Source organism: Microcebus murinus, chromosome 4, assembly GCF_040939455.1.
Source record: "Microcebus murinus isolate Inina chromosome 4, M.murinus_Inina_mat1.0, whole genome shotgun sequence".
Lineage (NCBI taxonomy): Eukaryota > Metazoa > Chordata > Mammalia > Primates > Cheirogaleidae > Microcebus > Microcebus murinus.
In genome coordinates, this window is record NC_134107.1 from 88,093,645 (window position 1) to 88,115,652 (window position 22,008).

At 36.9% G+C, this 22,008-nt stretch overlaps 1 long non-coding RNA gene across 1 annotated transcript; it reads left to right on the forward strand.

The window, feature by feature from the left end:
• The first annotated feature begins 1,252 nt into the window (after positions 1 to 1,252).
• LOC105876148 (uncharacterized) lies at positions 1,253 to 21,853 on the forward strand. Its single transcript, XR_012918997.1, has 4 exons — positions 1,253 to 1,525; positions 4,835 to 5,000; positions 9,956 to 10,066; positions 15,528 to 21,853. It is a non-coding gene; the product is annotated as an uncharacterized LOC105876148 (long non-coding RNA).
• Positions 21,854 to 22,008: the final 155 nt, after the last annotated feature.

Consider the following 22,008-nt stretch of genomic DNA (forward strand, 5'->3'; position numbering starts at 1 on the left):
CTGTCTACTTCTACCACCTCAGCTACGTTTTCCTCCTTGTTTGTGTATTCTTCAGGCACATGGGCCTCCCTTTTCACACAGGTCCTCAAATTCATCCTACGTTGAGGCCTTGGTGTTTCCCTCTGCTTCTGCCCCAGATTTTTAACAGTGTTGACTCTCATATTGTTTGGATCTTAGATCCTCCCACAGACCTGTCTTGATTACCTAAGTGGAAGTCCCTCCTCAGTCATACTTTTAACCTTCTGCTTTATTGTCATCTTAACATTCACCCTTGCTTGATAGTTTCTTATTTACTTGTCATCTTTTACCCACATCCTTCACTAGATTGTGAAAACCATGCAAAGGAGGGATCTTGGCCAGCTGTGGTGGCTCATGCCTGTAATCTTAGCACTCTGGGAGTCCGAGGCAGGAGGATTGCTTGAGGTCAGGAGCTCAACACCAGCCTGAGCAAGAGCGAGACTTGTACCCCCATAATACATTGAAAGAAAAAATAAAAAAATAAAAAAAATTAGCTAGCTGTGGCGGCATATGCCTGTAGTCCCAAGCTACTCAGGAGACTGAGGCAGGAGGATCACTTGAACTCAGGAGTTTGAGGTTGCTGTGAGCTAGGCTGATGCCACAGCACTATAGCCCAGGCAACAAAGCAAGACTCTGTCTCCAAAAATAAAAAAAAATAAAAAAAAAAAAAGAGAGAGAGAGAAAGAGTAGGGATCTTATCTATTGTTGTTCCCCAGTACCTAAGTACCTAGTAGAATAGTGCCTGCTACATATTAGGTGTTCCATAAATATTAGTTGGTTATGTACAGCAGTGAACAGGATAGGCATATCACCTGTCATCAGAATTTATGGTTTAGAGCAGAATCAGCAAACTTCCTTAAAGGAATTGATAGTAAGTATTCAAGGTTTGGAGACCACTGGTCTCTGTTGCAGCTAGTCAGGTCTGCCTTGGTAGCACTAAAGCAGCCATGGATAATATGTAAATGAACAGGGATAGCTGTGTTGCAATAAAACTTATGTAAAAAACAAGTGATAAGTCCCTGTTGTATAGTTTCCTGATCCCTGGTCTAGAGTAGTGCTGTTGACTGGAAATTTGTGCACTGATGGAACTCTTCTCTATCTACAGTGTCCAATTCAGTAGCCACTAGCTACATGTGGCTGGTACAACTGAGAAACTGAGAAACTAAAATTTTTTTTTTTTTTTTTGAGACAGGATCTCACTCTGTTGTCCAGCATGTTCCACCACTCCTGGCTAATTTTTCTTTTTTTTCTTTTTTTGTACAGATGAGATCTTGCTGTCTTGCTCAGGCTGGTCTCGAACTCCTGGCATCAAATGATCCTCCTTCCTGGGCCTACCAAAGTGCTGGGATTACATATATGTGAGCCACTGCACCTGGACCCTTAAAATTTTTAGCAGCTTCATTAAGGAATAATTGACATATAATAAACTGCACATATTTAAAGTTTATAAATCTACAAGTTTTGACATACACACACACATACTTGTGAAACCATCTCTGCAATCAAGGTAATGAACATATTCATCATCTCTCAAAATGTCTTTATGTCTGTTTCTAATCCATTCATTCCTTCTCCATTCCCAGGCAACCACTGGTCTGTTTTCTGTCACTATAGGTTAATTTGCATCTCAAGAATTTTAACCCTATGGATATATACAAATGAAAAATAAATGGGGAAAAAAAGAATTTTATATAAATGTAATCATACTTTATATTCTTTTATTGTCTGACTTGTTTCATTCAATAAAATTATTTTGAGATACATCCATGTTTTTGTATGTATCAGCAGTTCATTGCTGAGTAGTAGTCCATCATATGGCTAGACTGCAGTTTGTTCATCCATTCACCTATTAATGAGCATTTGGATTATTTTCAGTTTTAGGCTATTACAAATTAAGCTGCCATGAACATTCATGTAGAAGTCTTTGCATGGACTTATGCTTTAATTTCTTTTGGGTATATCCTTAAGTATGGAATGGCTGGGTCATACTTTAGGTATATATTTAACTTTTTAAGAAACTGTCCAATTCTTTTTTCTAAAGTGATTTTATAGTCTTCCTGAAAGTATGTAAGAGTCTGATTGTTCCCATTTTCACCATCACTACTTATTATATGCATTTTTAATTATAGTTATTCTAGAGGGAATATAATTTATGGAAATCCAGTTATAGAAACCAGGCAGCGGACCAGCCTCATTGATTTTTTTTTTTTTTTTTTTTGATTAGGAGCTGGATCCTTGTACTCTCTCTGAAATATATTTAGCCTTTTTCTCACTTCCTTAAGCACTTATATTTTTGGGGCCACACATCTTTTAAGAGAAATAAATGTTTTATTAACAGGTATAACATATAAAAGAATAAATGTAAATTATGATCAATAGTGTTCTACTTAAGTCTTGTGATTTACTCTTCACACAAGAAAACAAGATTTGTCTTTGGATAATTATTTGACAATGATTATTTCTTCACCTGATTTAAAATTATATATTTATAGCTGTGTTTCTTTTTTTTTTCCTACACTCTTTAACAGTAAAGAAGTTACTTCTAACTGTAACAGTAAAGAAGTCAGATACAGCAGAAGTTATCAACATGTTATTTTCAGTGCTAGGAGTAACTGTAAATTACTCTGCCAGATAACTATAATTAGAAACACATTTTGATACTTTAAATTTATGTAAATACCCATTTAATCATAAGACAGCTGATTATTAGAGATACAAGTCATATTTTATTCCCTAAAAATGTAGAAATTAAGGACAATGAACCTTTAATGCTAGCTTAATACCTGGGTGCCGTTCTTCTATTCTAAGTTTAAAACCTATGTGAACTGGAAAGCATAGATATGGAGATTGGACTATAACTTTGAGTGATAATGTATATTTTATTATGTATACTATAAAGGGACAATATCTGTATCCAATCTTGAGATGACGACAGTGTTAATGATGATAATAATGATGATGATTTCTACTAACAATTTTAAAATACTACCTGCCAGACATTGTACTGAACATATTATATGTATTGTCTCATGTAATCCTTTCATTTATCTATGAAGTCACTACTATGTATTTAGAGTATTTCAAGTGATCTAAGTAATATAAAACCAAACTTTTCTACAAAATATGTATTCTCAGACTTAGAATATAGAAAGTGTTCATGCACAGAACTGAGGACAAAATCGATAGCATTTCAGGTTTGTTTTTAATGTTGTCCTTTTTAAAGCCAGTGAACAAGGTTGTCATTAAAAATGAAATATTTAAAATAATTTTACAAATAAAATAACCTAATTAAGACTAGGTAGATGGTAATTTTTAGGCTTAAAACAGCTCCAAGCTTCATTTTACCTCCAATGGGACACGATTGTTCATGGTTTAGCGCAGTTCTTAATTGAATATTTTAATTTTTTTTTTTTTGAGACAGTCTCGCTTTGTTGTCCAGGCTAGAGTGAGTGCCGTGGCATCAGCCTAGCTCACAGCAACCTCAAACTCCTGGGCTCAAGCGATCCTCCTGCCTCAGCCTCCCGAGTAGCTGGGACTACAGGCATGCGCCACCACGCCCGGCTGAATATTTTAACTTTAATGTGTCTTGCAAACCTTAGTTGTAGATTACCAGCTGGCTATCTGATAAATTGATTTGGTTTTATTGATATTATATTAATAGAAGCCTTATTTTGACCTAATCCCTGGAAGTTGCTGTAATAATTCATATTAATGGAACATTGACATTGTATTCCTATGCCAGCTGGAAAGGAAGAGTGAGAGTTGACTTAATTACATTTAGTAATAAGTCAGGAATAGAAGGGAACTTACTCTCTATACTTAAAAAATCTATAGCACAATGGTATTTGAGGATTATAGTAAGAGGATACAATTAGGGTACTAAAGAGCAAAATCTTTTTGCAGTCAGGTGTCCAGAGTTTAGTTTTTCTAGTTTGTAAATTTCTTTTTGTATCTGTTTCTGTGTTTCTAATCCCCTGCTTCCTTCTGATTATTGCCTGTGAACACCAATCTCAGAGGGCAGCAGTAGAAGGGAAGCATAAATCAAACCAGTCCCAATGCTCTTGAGTGTAACTCTATGTAACTTATAAAAAGTAATGAACTGTCTTTTTCAGACAGACACCATGTGGTAGTTAATAGTAATGATAGTGATGTTTGACATATATAATTCTTTGTTCCTACTATTTAAATAATGTTAGCCACTAATGTTTACTTATTTGATCCTTTTAATACTTATGTGATAGATAAATATTTTAATTCATAGATTTGAGGCTGAGTGATGACATAGATTTGCTGAAGATTTATAGATCTAGTCAGAGGAGAATGTCAAAGGAGAAACGAGAATACTTTTAAATATTCTTAGATGCAAATATAGGAAGGGTTAATATTATGCAGCTTACAAACAGAACAAACTGATCTGTGTATTCATTTCAAACAAGATAGTCTTTAAGGTTTTTCTTTTCTTTTTTTCTTCCCCAACCCCTCTTAAAACTACTTTGGTAGGACCACCTGTGTTATACAGGGGTCTTCAGCTGTAAGCATGTGCATGATCATTCAGTCAGCAAAAGGATTCTTTATACCCAAAATCCCAGGAGTAAATTGTAGTATATCCTGTTTTTTTTACTATTTTTTATTTTAGCGTATTATGGGGGTACAAGTGTTAAGGTTACATATATTGCCCATACCCCCCCCCCAATAAGAGCTTCAAGCGTGTCCATCCCCCAAATGTTGCACATCTCACTCAGTATATTCTGTTTGTAACACACATGGTCACAGTATCAGTCAGTCTGAAGTCTACATTTATGATTTTTCTGTATAGGGCATGAATCCCTGTGGAATTATAATGAGCCATCTTTAAGACACTGCACCGTTGACACTAGGATCAAAGGACCCTACCATCCCTTTCAACTTATAAGAGCTGCACAAAGAGATGCAGTGCCAGTTCATCCTGAAGCCCAGCCGCCTTGCAGCCCAGCAACTGAGTGGTGAGTTGCTGCTTCTTCATAGAGTCTTCTTTCAGCAAAAGTTATCATTTCTGAACACAAATTTAATACACAGGCAAAGACCCAAACTTCCAGCCAGAATGAGGTACATTTTTCTTTGGAATTTGTTAAGTGTTTTGAAAGAAAAGATGGAGTTTTAGAAGAAAGTTCTGTAAATCAGCAATAGGCATGACTGACTTATAACCAGCAGCTAATAGCAATACAATCTATCCCTTCTTTCTTCACCATTCTGTTCCCTTTAACCTTATGCCTACTGCAGATTCAAAGGCACCAGGCAATTCTGCAGGTGCTTCAGTGCCTTCTTTGTACTACAATACACACCAACTGTGTGTTCCCCCCTAAATGGTCACCTTATGAAAGGAGGCTGTCAATGATGGGTGTCAGAAAACTGTGATGCCCTACCTAGATCCTGGTACCAATAAGTATATGAAGACTAAGAAAGTTTCTAGAGAAGTCTCTCCTTAGCCTACTAATCTAATATGAATTTTCTATGAACATATCTGTCTTTTACTCACCCCATAATAAAGACTCTAGAATGCTAAAAGTGGTGTTCAATGTAAGAGCATCATGATTTACCCTAACTTAAATTTGAGATTTAAGCTTTCAGTCTGAAAGTAAGATTGTATAAGAAATAGAAGAAAGCAGATACTGAAAAGTATGGGTAGGATAGTAGAAAATTGATGCTGAATTTTTGCACCTGCATTTTTCAGTTTGAAACAAGTAGGCTATCCAGTGAACAGTGGCATTGCCCTTTCCACATTAGCAAACTCGGGTCCAAGAAGTAATAAATTTAAAGGGATGGCATGGACCTTGAGAGTTCACTGAGGCTACCTTCCTGCCACATGACAGATTGTTGGCATCACCTGGATGCCTGTGAAATTCTGAAAATCTTCATCTCTGTGTTATCAAATTGATGTAGCATTGATGAAAAAGTTACACACATAGTTTTTAAACCCATTGAAGAATAACCTTTAAGAAAAATGTATATAGCTATCCAAACTTAGAGAAAACAGACAAATTAAATCAGCACTCATTGTAAAGGTTTTTCTTGCTTTAAGTGTTTTAACACACCATAAGCCTTTGAAACAGAACCTCCTCTAATGCTTTTTAAATTATTTAATTTATAATTTTATTTTCATACTAAGCAGTCAAGCATATAACGGTCAGTAAAGCTAAAACCTCAACATAGGCCTCTGTTTTTAAATCTCTGCTCTTGTCACTTGACCTAACTGCCCTATCACGTGGGCATGTCTCCTTGTCAGCATCCCTACTGCTTCTGTTCTGCTCTTGATGTTCTAATTTGAAGGCAATATACCATTATGGAGATTGTTTTCAGTATCCCCATAGCCTTATTGTGATGTAAAAAACATGACCATATGATTATAAACATGTAATGTACATGTAAAGTCCATACTTTTGTCACCTTTCCCACCCTCTGTGCTCCAACTCATTCCTAACATAAATCAAAATTAAAAAGTAGACTCCTTATGAGGAAATCAGTATAAGAATAAGAGTTTCTTCACTCTTTTCCCCTATCCTTGTTCAACTATTAGCCTGGCTTCTTAAAGGGAAAAATGAGTTAATACTTATTTTTTAGCATATATTATAAATATATAGAATTTGGCCTTATTTACCAAATGCCTCTTGTGATAGTCATAGTCTGTCATACTCTGTTTGTGGCCTATTTGAAATCCAGGGCTGGGTACATTGGCTCACACCTGTAATCCCAATAATTTGGGAGGCTGAAATGGGAGGATCACTTGAGGCCAGGAGTTCAAGACCAGCCAGCCTCCTGTATCTACAAAAAATTTTAACAAAAACAAAATAGAATCTACAGCATTCATAAGTTCTTAAATTGCTGAATCCTAAGAGGTGGATATTTTGCATGGTTTTCGATGTAGAAAATCATATCTGGTTTCTAGGGTTAACGGGCATAAAAGAGGGAGATAATTTCTATTAGAGTATTGGCTGAGAATAATAGATAATTTCTATTAGAGTATTGGCTAAGAACAATTAATATTTTATGTTTAAACCAACTGAATAAAATAAGCCACAATTACACATTCAAAACTCCATATCTCCATTTCTTTTTTTTTCCTCCTTTTATTTCATCATATTATGGGGGTCAAATACTGTTAGGGTTACATATATTGCCCTTGCCACCCCTCCCCACTCCCGCTGTGCCAGAGCTTCAAGCGTGTCCAACCCCCAGGTATATCTCCATTTCTTAGAGAGGCTTTGTCTAATTAGCTTAAGGAAAATATCCCTGTTAACCGTCATAACCATAGGTAAGCAGAGTCATCCCCAGTTTGTTTTTCAAATTTCTGCCTTATTGTGGAGAAGACATCCTACTAAATATTCTTACACTGAAAACAGTATAGCAATAGGCCACCATGAGACTTAGATCACCGAAACTTATCCTTGGGGTGATTGGTCCCCATGAGACAGTTCTCGTGTTAATGGGGAATTTAAGACATATGTTTTGAAAGATGGAATCTCAAAGCCCAACTCACATGTTACTTCTGGGAAATCTTTGTTCCTTTGTTCAGGCAGGTAGTCAGAGTACTTTACACATATCTTCAGTGTAACACATTAAAAATTATGTTATGATTATTTGTTTATATGTTTACATGTATCTTTAGACTATGAGCTTCGTAAGACCTGGGAACACATCCCAGGGCTTAATCCAGTGTATAGAACAGAACAGAAGTTAAATGAAAGATTGAATGACTTAGTCATCCCTAATATGGAAAAACTTGAGTGAAGTAGAAGAGTTCTAAAATGGGATCTAAAGAGTTCTAAGTGGGATCTTTCTGAGCGTGGTCTGAAGTAGCTTTTGGAGTTCCAGCCTAAACTGAACTTTTATGGTAGATGGTAAAGTATGGGACACATCTTTTTCTTCTACCTGTTGCTCTGTCATTCCTGCATTCTCCCCTGTGTGTTTCCTACTCTTACTAGGGGGGAGGTATTGTTATTTGGGGAGTTATGTGGCCAGAATAGAATTTCTATTAAAGTTTTTTATTGTTATAATTATTGTTATATAAGCAAAAAGTTTTAAGAATTATAATTTTCAATATTTAGTTCCCTAATTTAATCATGAATAAACATTAGCCTGAATCTTACTGGGATTATTTAGGAAATCTAGATTTACATTAATTTAGTTTTCTTTACATTTAGATAACTCATTTTTTTATAATAATAGCACGTTTTCTTATCAGCTTTTGACATTTAGGAAGTAAGAGCTATGCATCGAAAGCTATGCAAGAAAGTAAACTTTGAAAACTAATATCACTTAAATACATAATCAATATAAAACATGGAGATATTTTTTAAAAAATAAAAGAAAAAGAAAGTAAACTTTAATGAAAAAATTTTCTCAGTCCCAAAGGAAACCTGATCTCTCAGATTGAATGCTGTATATAAACAAAAGGCATGGCTACAGCTGAAAATATTTATGATAAAGTAAAGAATTCAATTTCTACTCTGTCCTCTGTCCACACTCTTAGGATAGCTGGTATATAACTTGTTGACAAAGCATTCTTCTTCAGAAGTGTGTGAAATCTAAAAAAATCAAATGAATCCGATATTTTTAGAAATAATGAAATTAGCTTAAATGTTAGCAAACCACAGTACAGCTATGTAACATATTAATATCTATTCATGTACATATTATACAAACATTTGCACAGACTGACATTACTAGACATACAGGAACCCTTTCTTGGACTTAAGAAAGGGTTTAGTTTTCTGTTACATAAAGTGGTAGAGGTTAAAATGTCAGGGCAGAACGAAAGTGCTTTAGCTAAGCAGAGGATTGATATTCCTTCATGTCTGCAAAACCTCCTGAAGACTGTGAAACCAAATGGAGAGTGGATGCAGAGAGGAGGTCCTCTTTGTAAGAGATTAGTATCTTGGCAGCTTTAATCAACATTGCTGTGACCCATGCCCTGGGCAAAGTAGTACTTTTCAGACATTATGCTACATAATCCCCTTTAATAAGCCTCTGAAGGATAGGTAATGTTTTTTTTATTTTAAAGTTGAGGAAAGAGGGTAAGTGACCTTGCCCAAATAAGTGTCTGAACCAAGACCTAATTTCAGAGCCATAGGGCTTTACGCACCCAAGTGTGTGGACATGATGATATTCTTACTGTATCCCATGGAAGTGAAGTATAGATGATGGTCTTAAGGCCATTTGGTAAAATGTTCTTATTTGCTTATCCTCCCAAAACTTGGCCACCATGCCCAGCCATAGCACCACACTTCTTAAAATTTTTGCTATAAATTGTTCGGGCTATTGCAAAGAGCATGGTTTTAGAAGAGTTAAATTGTGTTTCAAGTTACAGAAGTTATTATTTGTCTACAAACAAAACATCAAAAATGATCCAAATGAGTCAATAGTTTGGTTGAATGTTTCCCACGTAATGGATGTTTTTGAACTAGCCATTTATGGGAAGGGGAAAAGAGTAGTTAGAATGGTTTACTGCCAGACCCTGTCATGTTGTACTAGTTTGCTAAAATGTGTGCAAACAGGAGGTTCCACCCAAATAGGTTGTCCTGTAATTTTCCCACCATAATCCAGACTTCAGTTATTGCAATGGCTTTTCTTAGCTAATAATGTAGGCCTAGTCTGTAGTTTATGATCTTAATTTTGGTAACTATTTAACTGACCAGACAAATCCTTATATAATTCCTTGAGCAACTGAAGTCATACAGAGAAAATGACCTATTCTCTCTTTTTTTTCTTAAGAAAAAAAAATCAAAGCATGTGTTTCTTTGTCCATAAGTCAGTGGAGAATTGTCACAGAGCTCTGTGTATTAATAGTTTACTGAAGGGAGGAATTAATTCAACTTTTCAACAAAATGCTTCCTTTTTGACTCCTCTAATACATATTTGGCATGAAAATAATTTAAAATATTTGTTTTTTCATCTTTGTAAGGATTTTCTGCAAAATATTCCAGGAAGAATTTTTTTCATCAGATCTCTATGATCACTGGATCTGTGTAATGGATCAAGGAAATGATGATGAGAAAATAAATACAATTCAAAGGTATTATTCTAATTTGTTCATGTCTCTAAAATCCTTTTTAAAAACATATTTCATAAGCTTGTTTATTAAAAATCAAAGTCATAAGGTTTAAAGTTTAAAAATAGATTTATGCTAGCTTATCATTGTTATTTTTTTCTCCCTAATTCTGTTAACATGGAATACTTGAACATTGTACACCTTCTGTCTATCTGAATTGAAAGGAGCTGTAATTCATTAGTTTACTAGCTAATACTGTAGACCCAGTCTATAGTTTATGATCTTGATTTTGGTAAGTATTTAACTAACCAGACAACTCCTTATATAATTCATTGTGCAACTGAAGTCATACAGAGAAAATGACCTATTCCCTCTTCTCAAGGAATTCAATTTGGTAAAGATAGATAACCCGAGAATTACAACAATAATGCAGTATAATCAGTGATATACAAGAGCTATTTGGAGAGTACTGTGAGAGCACAGCAAAGAATTGGTTAGCTCCTTGAGAATTGTCAAGGAAAAAGGGAGTCGTACAGGCTTAGACTGAGCACAAAGAAAGCACTGTTTCTACTCATGGAAAAGCACCCACTACCCCCATTCCTGGATATTTCCTGCATTATAACAGAATAGGAAAGAAATGTCCATTAACACAAGGCAATTACTTCCAGTTCTGTGAAAAATCAAGAATCCCAGTATCATTTATTTGTATATGCTTGTTTACTACAGTTTTTTCTCTTGAGCAATTTTTAAATATGAATGATCCACATACTACTATTGATAGACATCTTTTATAGGTGGAACAGAGTACGGCTGTTGAAGATAACAGAAGCTAAAGCCATTTAACAAATACTACCTCCACTTCGTGATAGTTTGGTGTAAACCATTCAGATAGCATCAAATTCTATATTTGATTGCTCATTGTCCAAAACATTTTATATGTGTGTGTGTGTGTATATACATATATATATATATATATACATATCCTATAAGCTGTTGAAGGGTGATTTTAAAAAAGGATAATATTATGACTCTCATGCAAATATAAAATAAACAAATGTGAGAGATTTTATTTAGATTATTAATAAGGGAACCAGTAAGATGTTACAACCATCTTTGTAGATCTCAAAGTATCACAACTTATGTAGTTGAATCAGAATTACTGAAATGAATTTACAAAAAGATGCAAAATTGGCCTTTTCTACCAGAGCAGGAGTACAGATAAACCAGCTGTCTCTCCACCAGACAGAATTTTCAAGTTTTTAGCCAAGTATTAGGTACACTACTGTCAGTTATCTACAATTTACAGAGTTGTAACATAGCTCTTGTTGTGTAAAGGCTTAGGACTCCATAGTATCCCAGAAGCAAATGCTAGATGCCTTATTGTCCATTGAATACTCTCAATAATCTTTTGGTCTATTTCAAAGTTCTTCATAACTTATCCTTATAAAAACAATACTCATTGTCCATTACACTGAGGAAAGGCTTTTCTGCTATTTGGGCAACAGGAATTAGATTACTTTTTTTCCCCAAGGTTGCACATTTTTATTGAAAAAAAGCAACAATCATGAATATCAGCTTATATATGTCTAGTGAATAGTAGTAAAAATCATTTTTGGTGAATAATCATTTAAAAATCAATTACCAAATGGGAATGTAGAAAATATACTACACTACTATAAGCTTGACTTATATGTGGAAGTGATACCAATGAGATAAGATTTGGGGCAAAATCAACCTTAAAAGCTGGTAGAATAGAGCATAAACTCTCAGAATGGATGTGGAAGTCTTTATAGCTGAGATTTGGGTTCTTACCAAGAGATAGCATTCCTGTGTTGCTACTTGGAAATAAAAGCACACTTTAAATTTAATTGCTATTTAATTTTCTCAGAAAGATTTTTGTAGGTTTGGGTTGAGAATATTCATTTGAAATGTTACAGGATTTGCATAAGTTTAAATACATTGTACTAGTCTCAGGGAAATATTTCAGACAGCTTGTTTTTAGTGAGACATTTTTCTGCATTCTTTTATATTTTCATTGGGTTGTGAAGACAGTATTAAAAAATACAAAAAAAAAATGCCCAGTGCTTATTTTCTCTTTCAGTACAATGCAGTCCTCACTTTGCTGGGTGCCATGTTAACAGAACCTTGCATATTTGACCTGGGTTCTTGATTTGCCCTCTTCCTCATGCAAAGTTAGGGTGGCCTCTCTTTACAAGTTTATGAAAAAAGGTATTGCTTAAAGACTGCATTTTACTGCCTTTAGCCCATTAGACCAGCTTCTGAGAGCCAATGTTATTCTTCTAAGGTATCTTTTTGGGATATTACACAACATTGACCAACATTCCTCATCCAATCACATGAATGCATTTAATTTAGTGGTGCGTATCCCTCCAAGCATTATTTGGCTTCCTACTTCCTGAAGCCCAAAACTAGAAAATGAATTTATAAAAAAGATAATGAAGTTTTTCATTTTATGCCCTGGGTGACTGAACCTCCCTTTTGAAACTGAAATGTGTGGTATTAATCCTGAAAGATGATTTCTTAAATAACTTAAGTACACTTCCTTATAAATTTGAGATTGCTAACTATGGGGTGTTTTAGTTTATCCTGGTAGACTATAGGCAAGTGATTTGTCAAGCAGCAAAATGATAGCAATTGATTTACTTCTCTTTTCCCTTTAAGGAGGCTAAACACTATCACTGACTTAAACCATGATAAGAAAACAACTGATGTGATTCTTAAAATTAAAAAATAAAACCAAAACACAAGACACTGGAGTAAGGCAAGCCAAGGTTCAATTCTCAACCCCACCATTTTCCAGATGTATAATCTTGGGCAAAGTCAGTTACACTGACCCTCCGTGTCCTCATCTAAAAAAATGAAAGTGGTGATAATATAGTAGTTACTTAAAAATTACACTCCTGTAATTTTTGTGCCTGGAAGTTAATAAAGTGTTTGGCAATATCAGTTTTATTTGCTCTCAACATTTCTCCTGTCCCTTGGCCTCAGCTACTGGGACAAGAATACTACAGAGAGGTTCCTTTACATCCCATGGAGGCCCAGAGTTCCCTAATAAACTCTTATCTCTTCCCCAAGCACTCCCAGTTAGGATGCCCAGTGGAAAGCAGTGCATATGTAAACTAGTCAGTCAAATGCATGGGCTAAAGGCTGGTCAGGAAAAACACAACTTTTCTTTCTAGCTGTCTTTCTCCTTCATGATGTATTTGTAGCAAATCCCTCTTCCCAAGCTTATGACATCCTGTCCTTTACATAAGAAATACTTTTCAGAAGTCCTTCTCTAATGATGCTTTATAAATTTTAATAATAAAGTATATTTCTTCACCTCAATCACCCAATTGAGAATATTTGAAATTACTCTAATTTTAAACATAGAGAGCCATTGGTGTAAAATGTTAACATTAAGCCAAGGCCACAAATAATAACATCAATCCACTAATTAAAATTAATTTCTATTCCCAATGCCCATACTACTCTTAAAAGTATCATAGTTTTTTAGGGGAAACTATTTTATATACTTTTAAAGCAGATATGATTTCTTCTCAGAGCACATTTCCTTTTTTTGTTAAAATCAGAATTCATATATGAAATGTGATTTATGAACATGTTATATGAAAAATAGTACTTCATTTTTGTCTTTTTTTATATAAATGACCCTGCTTTTACAATTTCTGATTGAAAATTGCCATAGGATATTTGGAGAAGAAATCACTTCCCTCTTCGGAAAGGTTTCAGGGAGATGTGACACTAGAGGAAATGCCTCAGGTATTGCGAATAATTGGATTCATTTTTGTGAAAAATAGACACATGTCTGTGAAGATGCTGGAGCAGTGGTTTTCCTGGAGCCCCTGGCAGCTTAGGTGAAGGGAACCTGGGTCAGTTGGGCCCAGAGCTTCTCATCCTTTCTTAGAAGGCCTGCTAATAGGTCAGGGAATGTTAACAGTTTGGTAGGGTTAAGAAATGTATAAGATGAGGTCCCAGCTTTCAAGAAGTTATTGGTGGCAGCATGCTATGGTATGGTGGTTTGAAACTTTTTTAAAATAAAACTTTATGAGGAACCCTAATATATATGATAGAATTTGCTATGGTAATAAAAAGCCCAGAGGTAGTAGAAGCAGGCCTGTTTATTTTTTCTTCCTCTCCTTCCTCTTACTGGTCCCTGAAATACTTCTCAGAATTACAATGTGGTATGAGATGGTTTAAAACAACTAGCATAATTTGGGGGATGGGGGACACTGAATTCAAAGACAAAAAACCTTCCAGAATAGAAATTCCTATACCAACAGTTACTATTACTAGTTATGTTGCCTTTGGCCAATTATTCCATGCCACTGAATCTCGGTATCTTCATCTATAAAATGTGGATAAAAAATAATGTCTTTGTGATTGTTGTAAATATTAAATAAGATAATGGTTATTAAAGAACTTTATAAAAGAGAAAAATGATGGGGCTAGTAATGGATTCCCCAAGACTAGAGTTCATTATGTATAACAACTGGCAATCCATGTTAGAAGGCAGTCTTATTCAGAATCTAGGTTGTAAACTAAAATAAAATTTTAGGGCTCACCCCGCCCAGCCGGCTGACTAAATGGACCCCCTGGTGGCCAAAGGAATATCCTAAAACTAAATTGTCTGCCAGGAAGAAGGAGGTCAGATAGGACTTATCATGCCCCCCTCCCTTCTTGGAGACATCCTTTGTAACCCATTAACAGGCCTAAGGGTATGCAAGACAAACCTCCAGGTCTTCAATTTACACAACAAATCTATGTCCAGTGGCTTATCTCTGATAACAGCTCCTTATGTTGAAACATTCCAAGCCTTTAGACAAAGCTTCATGTCTTTAACCAATTACAAGCCAAAGAATCTTTAAACCCACCTATAACCTATAAGTCCCCACTTCAAGATGGCCCACCTTTTCGGGCCAAACCAATGTATGCCTCCCACATATTGATTTATGACTTTACCTGTAACTCCTGTCTCCCTGAAATGTATAAAATCAAACTGTAACCCAGCCACAGCGAGTCCACTTGCTCAAGGCTTCTTGAGAGTGGCTCCAGATCATGGTCCTCAAATTTGGCTCAGAATAAACTTCTTTCAGATATTTCAGAGTTTGGATTTTTTCCATCTACAAGGTATATCTGGCATTAATTCCTTCATATTTTTCGCCATTACTTGGTCTTATGACATGTTCATTGCTGTATGAAAATCTTACTTAAGGAAACTAATTATTCAGGTCCCATTAATCAGGACCTGAGATAAATCTAGTATACCTTAACAGGTGTCTCTTCTTTTATTCTGTACTAACGTTTGAGAAGATTATAAATGATTTTTTCTTTCTTGAGAGGAGGAATTTGAATACTCTACATGAAAAGAGAATTAAACTAAGCACCATAGTTTGTTTTTAAGGCAACATGGGCTATATTTGTGCTAAGTAAAAATGTTAATTATGGTTTGATTTTTTGACAGATATTTCTTGCTTCCCACCAAGTGACTCATCCTCCTATGACAGCTTGGAAAATGAGGTTGAACTAAATGAGGTTGATGATCCATGCAGTGAACATGATAGAGAAACTCTGCCAGGGGAGCAAAAGCATGGACTCTCATTTTAACGTTTAATGATCAACCTGAAGTGGAAGACCTCCTAGCCCTGAGTGACTTTAACTCAGACCGTTCTAAAAAAGAACATGCTCAAATGGAACAGCCTCTTGAATCCAAGCCGGTGAATGCTAGAGTGTGCATGAATATCCTGCCTCAGGATCCTGCTGAGGCCCCGTCTGACACACCCAGCCACCTGCCACAGATGCAGGAGATGTTGGAAAAAGCACGAGGCAAAAACGGCATTGCTCAGATCCCAGCGTCTACTATCTGGATCCCCAGCTTTCCTACCTCAGGGAGTTTTAACAGAAAAAAGATATGCAAGTCTAGCCGTGATGCAGTTCTCTGTCAAAAAGATGAGGGACTATCTGAAGCAGAATCAACCCCTCTAGGAAGTGGGTAAGACCTGTTTTAAACAGAATTTATTCACAAGCACTGTTACCAGCAAGAAAAATTCTACTAATCAGAACATTAGGAAGAAAAGATTGTCTGGTAATGAAGGAAAGTATATGAAACTTTTCCATAAGTCCAAGGCATTGGCCATTTCAGTGTCCTCACAAGATCATTCCAAGAACCACTGTTTGATGTGGATACAATCTGGATACTCCCACCACACACAGGAGATGCTCTCAAGAGTTCAAGGAAACACTGGCACTGCTCAGAGCCCAACACAGATGACTAGGAAGGCAAGCTGTCCCTCCTCTGGGGGATTTGTTCAAAGCAGCAGCATAAAAGCAGGTGGGAATCTGTTCTCTTGCATGAAGAGGAGGATTATCTCAAATGGTATAAGTGTTTGTAAATAGAGGGACAGAAGGATATCAGTCAGAGTTTGGTCCTAGGGATTGAGGTGGGTAAGAGTAGTGCCACAAACCAAAACACCAGGAAGGTTTTACCCCCAGGATTAAAGCTTGGCCCAAGGGCTAGCTATTCCAGCTTATCCTCTTCAGACACTTCTCCATCAGCCACAACTGTGAGCTCCTAGGACAGTGCTTTTTCTCAGATTTCTGAAGACTCCCTGTTTACACCCATTGAACTTCCTGTCCAATAGATTGTAGTTTTCAGGCTCAAAGAAAACAGCAAAAACTTTCTTCTGACTCTAGCAGTTCCGGCCTTATTTCTAGATTGCCTTTTTCTTCATCAGGGAAGGCCAGCAGTTCCCTGGCTTATACAACAAAAGGACACCAAAGAACGACATTCACAAACACATTCTGTAGCCGGGAGTTAGCTATGCTCCCAGCAAAAAAATCAGGTCCCTTAGGCAGGGGTTGTCGCAAAAGATAAGGAAATAATAGAAAATAATACAATAGAGAAATAAAAGAATACACAGAGATAAAAGTACAGTCTTATAAGGTATAGATTTATAATAGTTGGGGTGTTGGGAGACCCCACAGCATTCCCATGAGCTGTGAGGCCACAAGTGAAGTTTCACATCAGTATTTATGGGTACAGTGATCAGTTGCCAGGGGTAACAGATTTAAGTAATAACAGGCAGTTCATTTTAGATTAAAAGTCTCCCAAAAGGCTTCTGTAGATCCCTTAATTAACTCTACTATCTACGTGAGCAAATGGTTACAAAATCTTTCAAAGACAAAATTCTAAGTTCTAAGATAAAGCTATCACTTAGCAGAGTTAAATAGAGATATAGTGGCTCCATATTTCTTTATCTAGTTATTGTGGATGGAGACAGGTAGTCAGGAGTCAAGCAGGAACTGTCCCTTGGGCTAATTGATTTTAGCCACAGGTGTCTGTCAGGTGGGCACTCTTTGATCAGCTCTCATCCCCTGGCTCCATGCAAACCTGCTTTGTCTTACAAAGTAGGTGAAAACCACAGGTTTGAGACTGCAGTGTCACCTTGGAAAGCAGCTGCCACTGACCTTTGAGATCCCCTCCTGAGGTGAGGCAGCTTTTGATATGCAAACTAACATATTCAATATTCCTTCAGGGCAAAGCTCTGCAAAACTCCTGAAGTCATTTCTGTCTCTATAGGGCAACAATTCTATAGAGCAAGATTAATCTATGGAGCAATATTTCTATGAAGCAACATTCTGTAACTCTGCATCCCACCACAGGGTTGAGAAATGATGTGGCCAGTTTGAAAAACTAGTTCTCAAAAAGAAAGCAAAGGCAGGTAAAGAAAATAGGTTCTCTAAAAGGACCCTTGGAGCCACCTCCAAATGCTTCTGGAGTTCTAGAAGACATCTCACTGTAAGAGAAACACAACGACATTCCCTTAGTGGTAGCTGAGGGACTGAGAGCTGTACAGTCAGCCCAGTGGTGTAGTTCTTCTCCCTGCCAGGACTCAGGCGGACGCTGTAGCTCTCGATTCATCCTGGTGGAAAGCAAACTCAAGCTGTGTATGAAGTCACATTAGGAAGTAGAGCATGGTGGCCAGGGCTCTTCCCTGCCTTGTGAAAGAGCCTCACCCAGCTCTTGGACTGTGGAGGCTTTGGCCAGCCCAGACTGAGGGCCTGCAGTGGTCTGTGATGTTGGGAACAAACATTTAAGCAAAGACATTTAACCACAATAAGAAACTGATGTCCACAAGAACAAGAATTGGGATAATAGCAACATATAAAGACAATAATTATTATGACCCTTTTGTATAAGTTACCTGGGAGAGGTAGCATAAGGATAATCATTGCTAATACTTAGGACAGCAAAATACTTCTTTTTATCAAGACTATTTTGCAAAAACTTTATGGTGAAAAGTTTTGTCATTTAAGTGTTTAAAGGCTTTTCGTTATTAAAGCATGGCATTGGTCCTGTAATGTGGTTCCAGAGATACGAGCAGAGGACTAGAGAAAGCATCTTCTGTACAGGAAGCATGCCTGTGTGAACAATCTGTGAGATTAGTGTCCTGAGAAGACCAGGAGTCACAAATGAGGAGTAAGGGACTGGGGGGAGAGGGGAAGTTATACAGAGAAACCATCCACATTTTAATAAGTAGGCAACAAAAGTACTACTATTTAAAGCATTAAGAAGAAAAGCACGTAAAACTTCACTAAATCTAAGGCAGTGGCCATTTCTGTGCCATTTTACAGTCACATTTCCTCACAGAATCATTCAAGGAACCAGCCTATTCATGCAGCCAGAGTAGAGAAAATAGTGATTCAAGAAGCCTGGGTAGCATGATGTCAGTTTTTTTCTTGGCTCCATTTGTTGATTTGTTTTTTCATTAGTGATGAAATGTTTTGCAGAGACTTCAGGAAGAAAAGCTATGAGGGTAAAGGAAATGGTTGCTCATGATATCCTCATCTTCTCAGAATTTGTAGGATTTTTCTTGCCTACTTACTAAAATTCCATAAAATGAGGATGGTTTCTCTGTACAACTTCCCCTTTCTCCCCAGTCCCTTACTCCTCACTTGTGACATCCTAGTCTTCTCAGGACACTAATCTCATAGACTGTTCACACAGGCACGCTTCCTCTACAGAAGATGCTTTCTCTAGCCCTCTGCTCATATCTCTGGAACCATATGGCAGGACCAATCCTGTGCTTTAATAAGGGAAAGCCTCCCAAAGACTTAGCTGACATAATTCTTTAGCATTGCATTTTTGCCAAATAGTCTGCCTTTTCAAAGTTGTCTGTTCTAGGAACATTATTCAGAAATGCAACTTTTCCTACTTAGAAGGTAACCTCCCGACACCATTCACTGTCTTAGTGTTGAGGAAAAGACAACAACTGTCCTTTCTCAGAGACACAAATACTGTTACAAGCATGTGATCAGAGCATGGCAGCTCTATGCCGAAATGTTTCCCTGCAGCCCTGTCTCTTAGATTACAGTTGGGCAGAAAAACTTATTTATAAATCATCCTTTCTCTGATGTTTGTAGTTTGGCATTTGAGAGAGTGATTTAGAGTTTGGCAGGTTATAAGGAGTCAAAAAATAGAATATCCCACAAAGTGGCTGCCAGGCTTTCTGAGACAGTCATTGTCTTTGGGTTTTCTTACGTCCAGGAATTTCTCCATATTTTTTCCCATGGTTTATGGCTTATAGATGGTTTATACCCCATTAGTTTATTTCACATCCATGGACCCTTCTCCTGTCTCTTAAAGGGTATAGCAATATATCTCCTCACCTAGGAATAGATTGTCAGGCCTTGCCAACCAACATGAAGGGATGACACTAAAAGTGGATGTGTATGTTCCTTCACATTAACTACTTACCTATAAGAAGTTGCTCAGAGCCTATTTGATCTCTTTAGTCCACTATGAAATGGACCTTTCTCCCACAGAGGAGATTATTCCAAATTATTTTTCTTATCAGTCACCAGGAAACTGTCATATCAAATGTTCTTTCCATGTTGTCCTAAAGTTATATGGGAAAATTTTTTCTTTAAGATAGAAAAAGTTATGAATACTTCAGTATTAGCTACACAGTTCCTACCTACCTCTTGGGGGCATGGCCCTATTTGTCCTAACCATTATAATCAATTTTTTCTACTCAATGTCCATAGAGCTCCTTCATGACACTGGCCATCTCAGTTTCAGACATGAAGTTATTTTCACCTTATAACTAATTACTCCCATGTATCAAGACTCCTTAAGTATCCATATGCCTCTTTTGTGGTATAATATATAAAGTCAGCAGGGATCCCCCTACCCTTAGGGTATAATACTGTCAGAACTGCAAGATATGTATCCTTCCTAAGGGATCAGAAAAAAAAAAATCCTGCAAGATGTCAATGAATCTCTTAGAGCAGGGGTCCTCAAACTTTTTAAACCGGGAGACAGTTCACTGTCCCTTAGACTGTTGGAGGGCTGTTAGAGAGTGCGGCACACATTCCACACATGCGCAGTGTGGTCCCGGGATGAGTCGGCTGCTAAGCAGGACAAGCAGTAGCAGCAAAAACACCCAGCAGTCTGGATAAATGTCCTCAGCAGGCCTCCTGTGGCCCGTGGGCCATAGTTTGAGGACCCCTGTCTTAGAGCTTGGCTCAAGTGTCTTTCTGGAAGAAATTGCTTCTCTGTTTACCAAAGTAACAGTTCTAGCATATTTTTCAATATTGACAGGTAGAAAATCATCTACCCAATTTGAAGCATAGAAGAAAATATTACTGAGGTTTCTTTTAATAACCATTCCTATTCTGTGTTCCCTTGTGTACTCTGGTAATACTTAATGTGAAGTTTAATACTGTTGTAAAGTACTATTGTATGCTTTGAAGACAGATTGCAGATGATTTTAATATACTCAATCTATATTAGACTGCTTTATTTATTTATTTATTTTTATATTTATTTATTTCAGCATATTATGGGGGTATAAATGTTAAGGTTATGTATATTGTCCTTGTCTCCCCTCCCCCCTGGAGTCAGAGCTTCAAGTGTGTCCATCCCCTAGTTGGTGCACATCACACTCCTTATGTATGTATATACCCAACCCCTCCCCCCGACCTGCCCGACACCCAATAGATGATACTCCTATATGTCCAATTAGGTGTTGATCAGTTAATACCAATTTGCTGGTGAGTACATGTGGTGCTTATTTTTCCATTCTTGGGATACTTCACTCAATAGAATGGGTTCCATGTCTAACCAGGAAAATTACAAGAGGTGCTATGTCACTGTTGTTTCTTATAGCTGAATAGTATTCCATGGTATACATATGCCACTCATGTATTGATGGGTACTTGGGTTGTTTCTACATCTTTGCCGTTGTGAATTGCGCTGCAATAAACATTCAAGTTCAGGTGTCTTTTTTATAGATTGTCTTTTGTTCTTTTGGGTAGATGCCCAGTAATGGGATTGCTGGATCAAATGGTAGATCCACTTGTGTCACTTTAAGGTATCTCCATATTGCTTTCCACAGAGGTTGTACTAGTTTGCAGTCCTACCAGGAATGTAGGAGTGTTCCTATCTCTCCACATCCACACCAACATTTATCATTTGGGCACTTGTTAATAAAGGCCATTCTCACTGGAGATAAGTGATATCTCATTGTGGTTTTGATTTGCATTTTCCTGATGATTAGAGATGTTGATTAGAGATGTTCCCTGATGATTAGATATGTTTGTTGGCCATTACTCTGTCTTCTTTTGGAAAGTTTCTATTCATGTCTTTTGCCCACTTTTTGATAGGGTTGTTTGATTTTTCCTTGCTGATTTTCTTGAGTTCTAAATAGATTCTAGTTATCAGCCCTCTATCAGATGTGTAGCTTGTGAAAATTTTCTCCCATTATGTAGGTTGTCTGTTTGCTCTCTTGACAGTTTCTTTGGCTGTGCAGAAGCTTTTTTTTTTTTTTTTTTTTTTTTGAGACAGAGTCTCGCTTTGTTGCCCAGGCTAGAGTGAGTGCCGTGGCATCAGCCTAGCTCACAGCAACCTCAAACACCTGGGCTCAGGCAATCCTCCTGCCTCA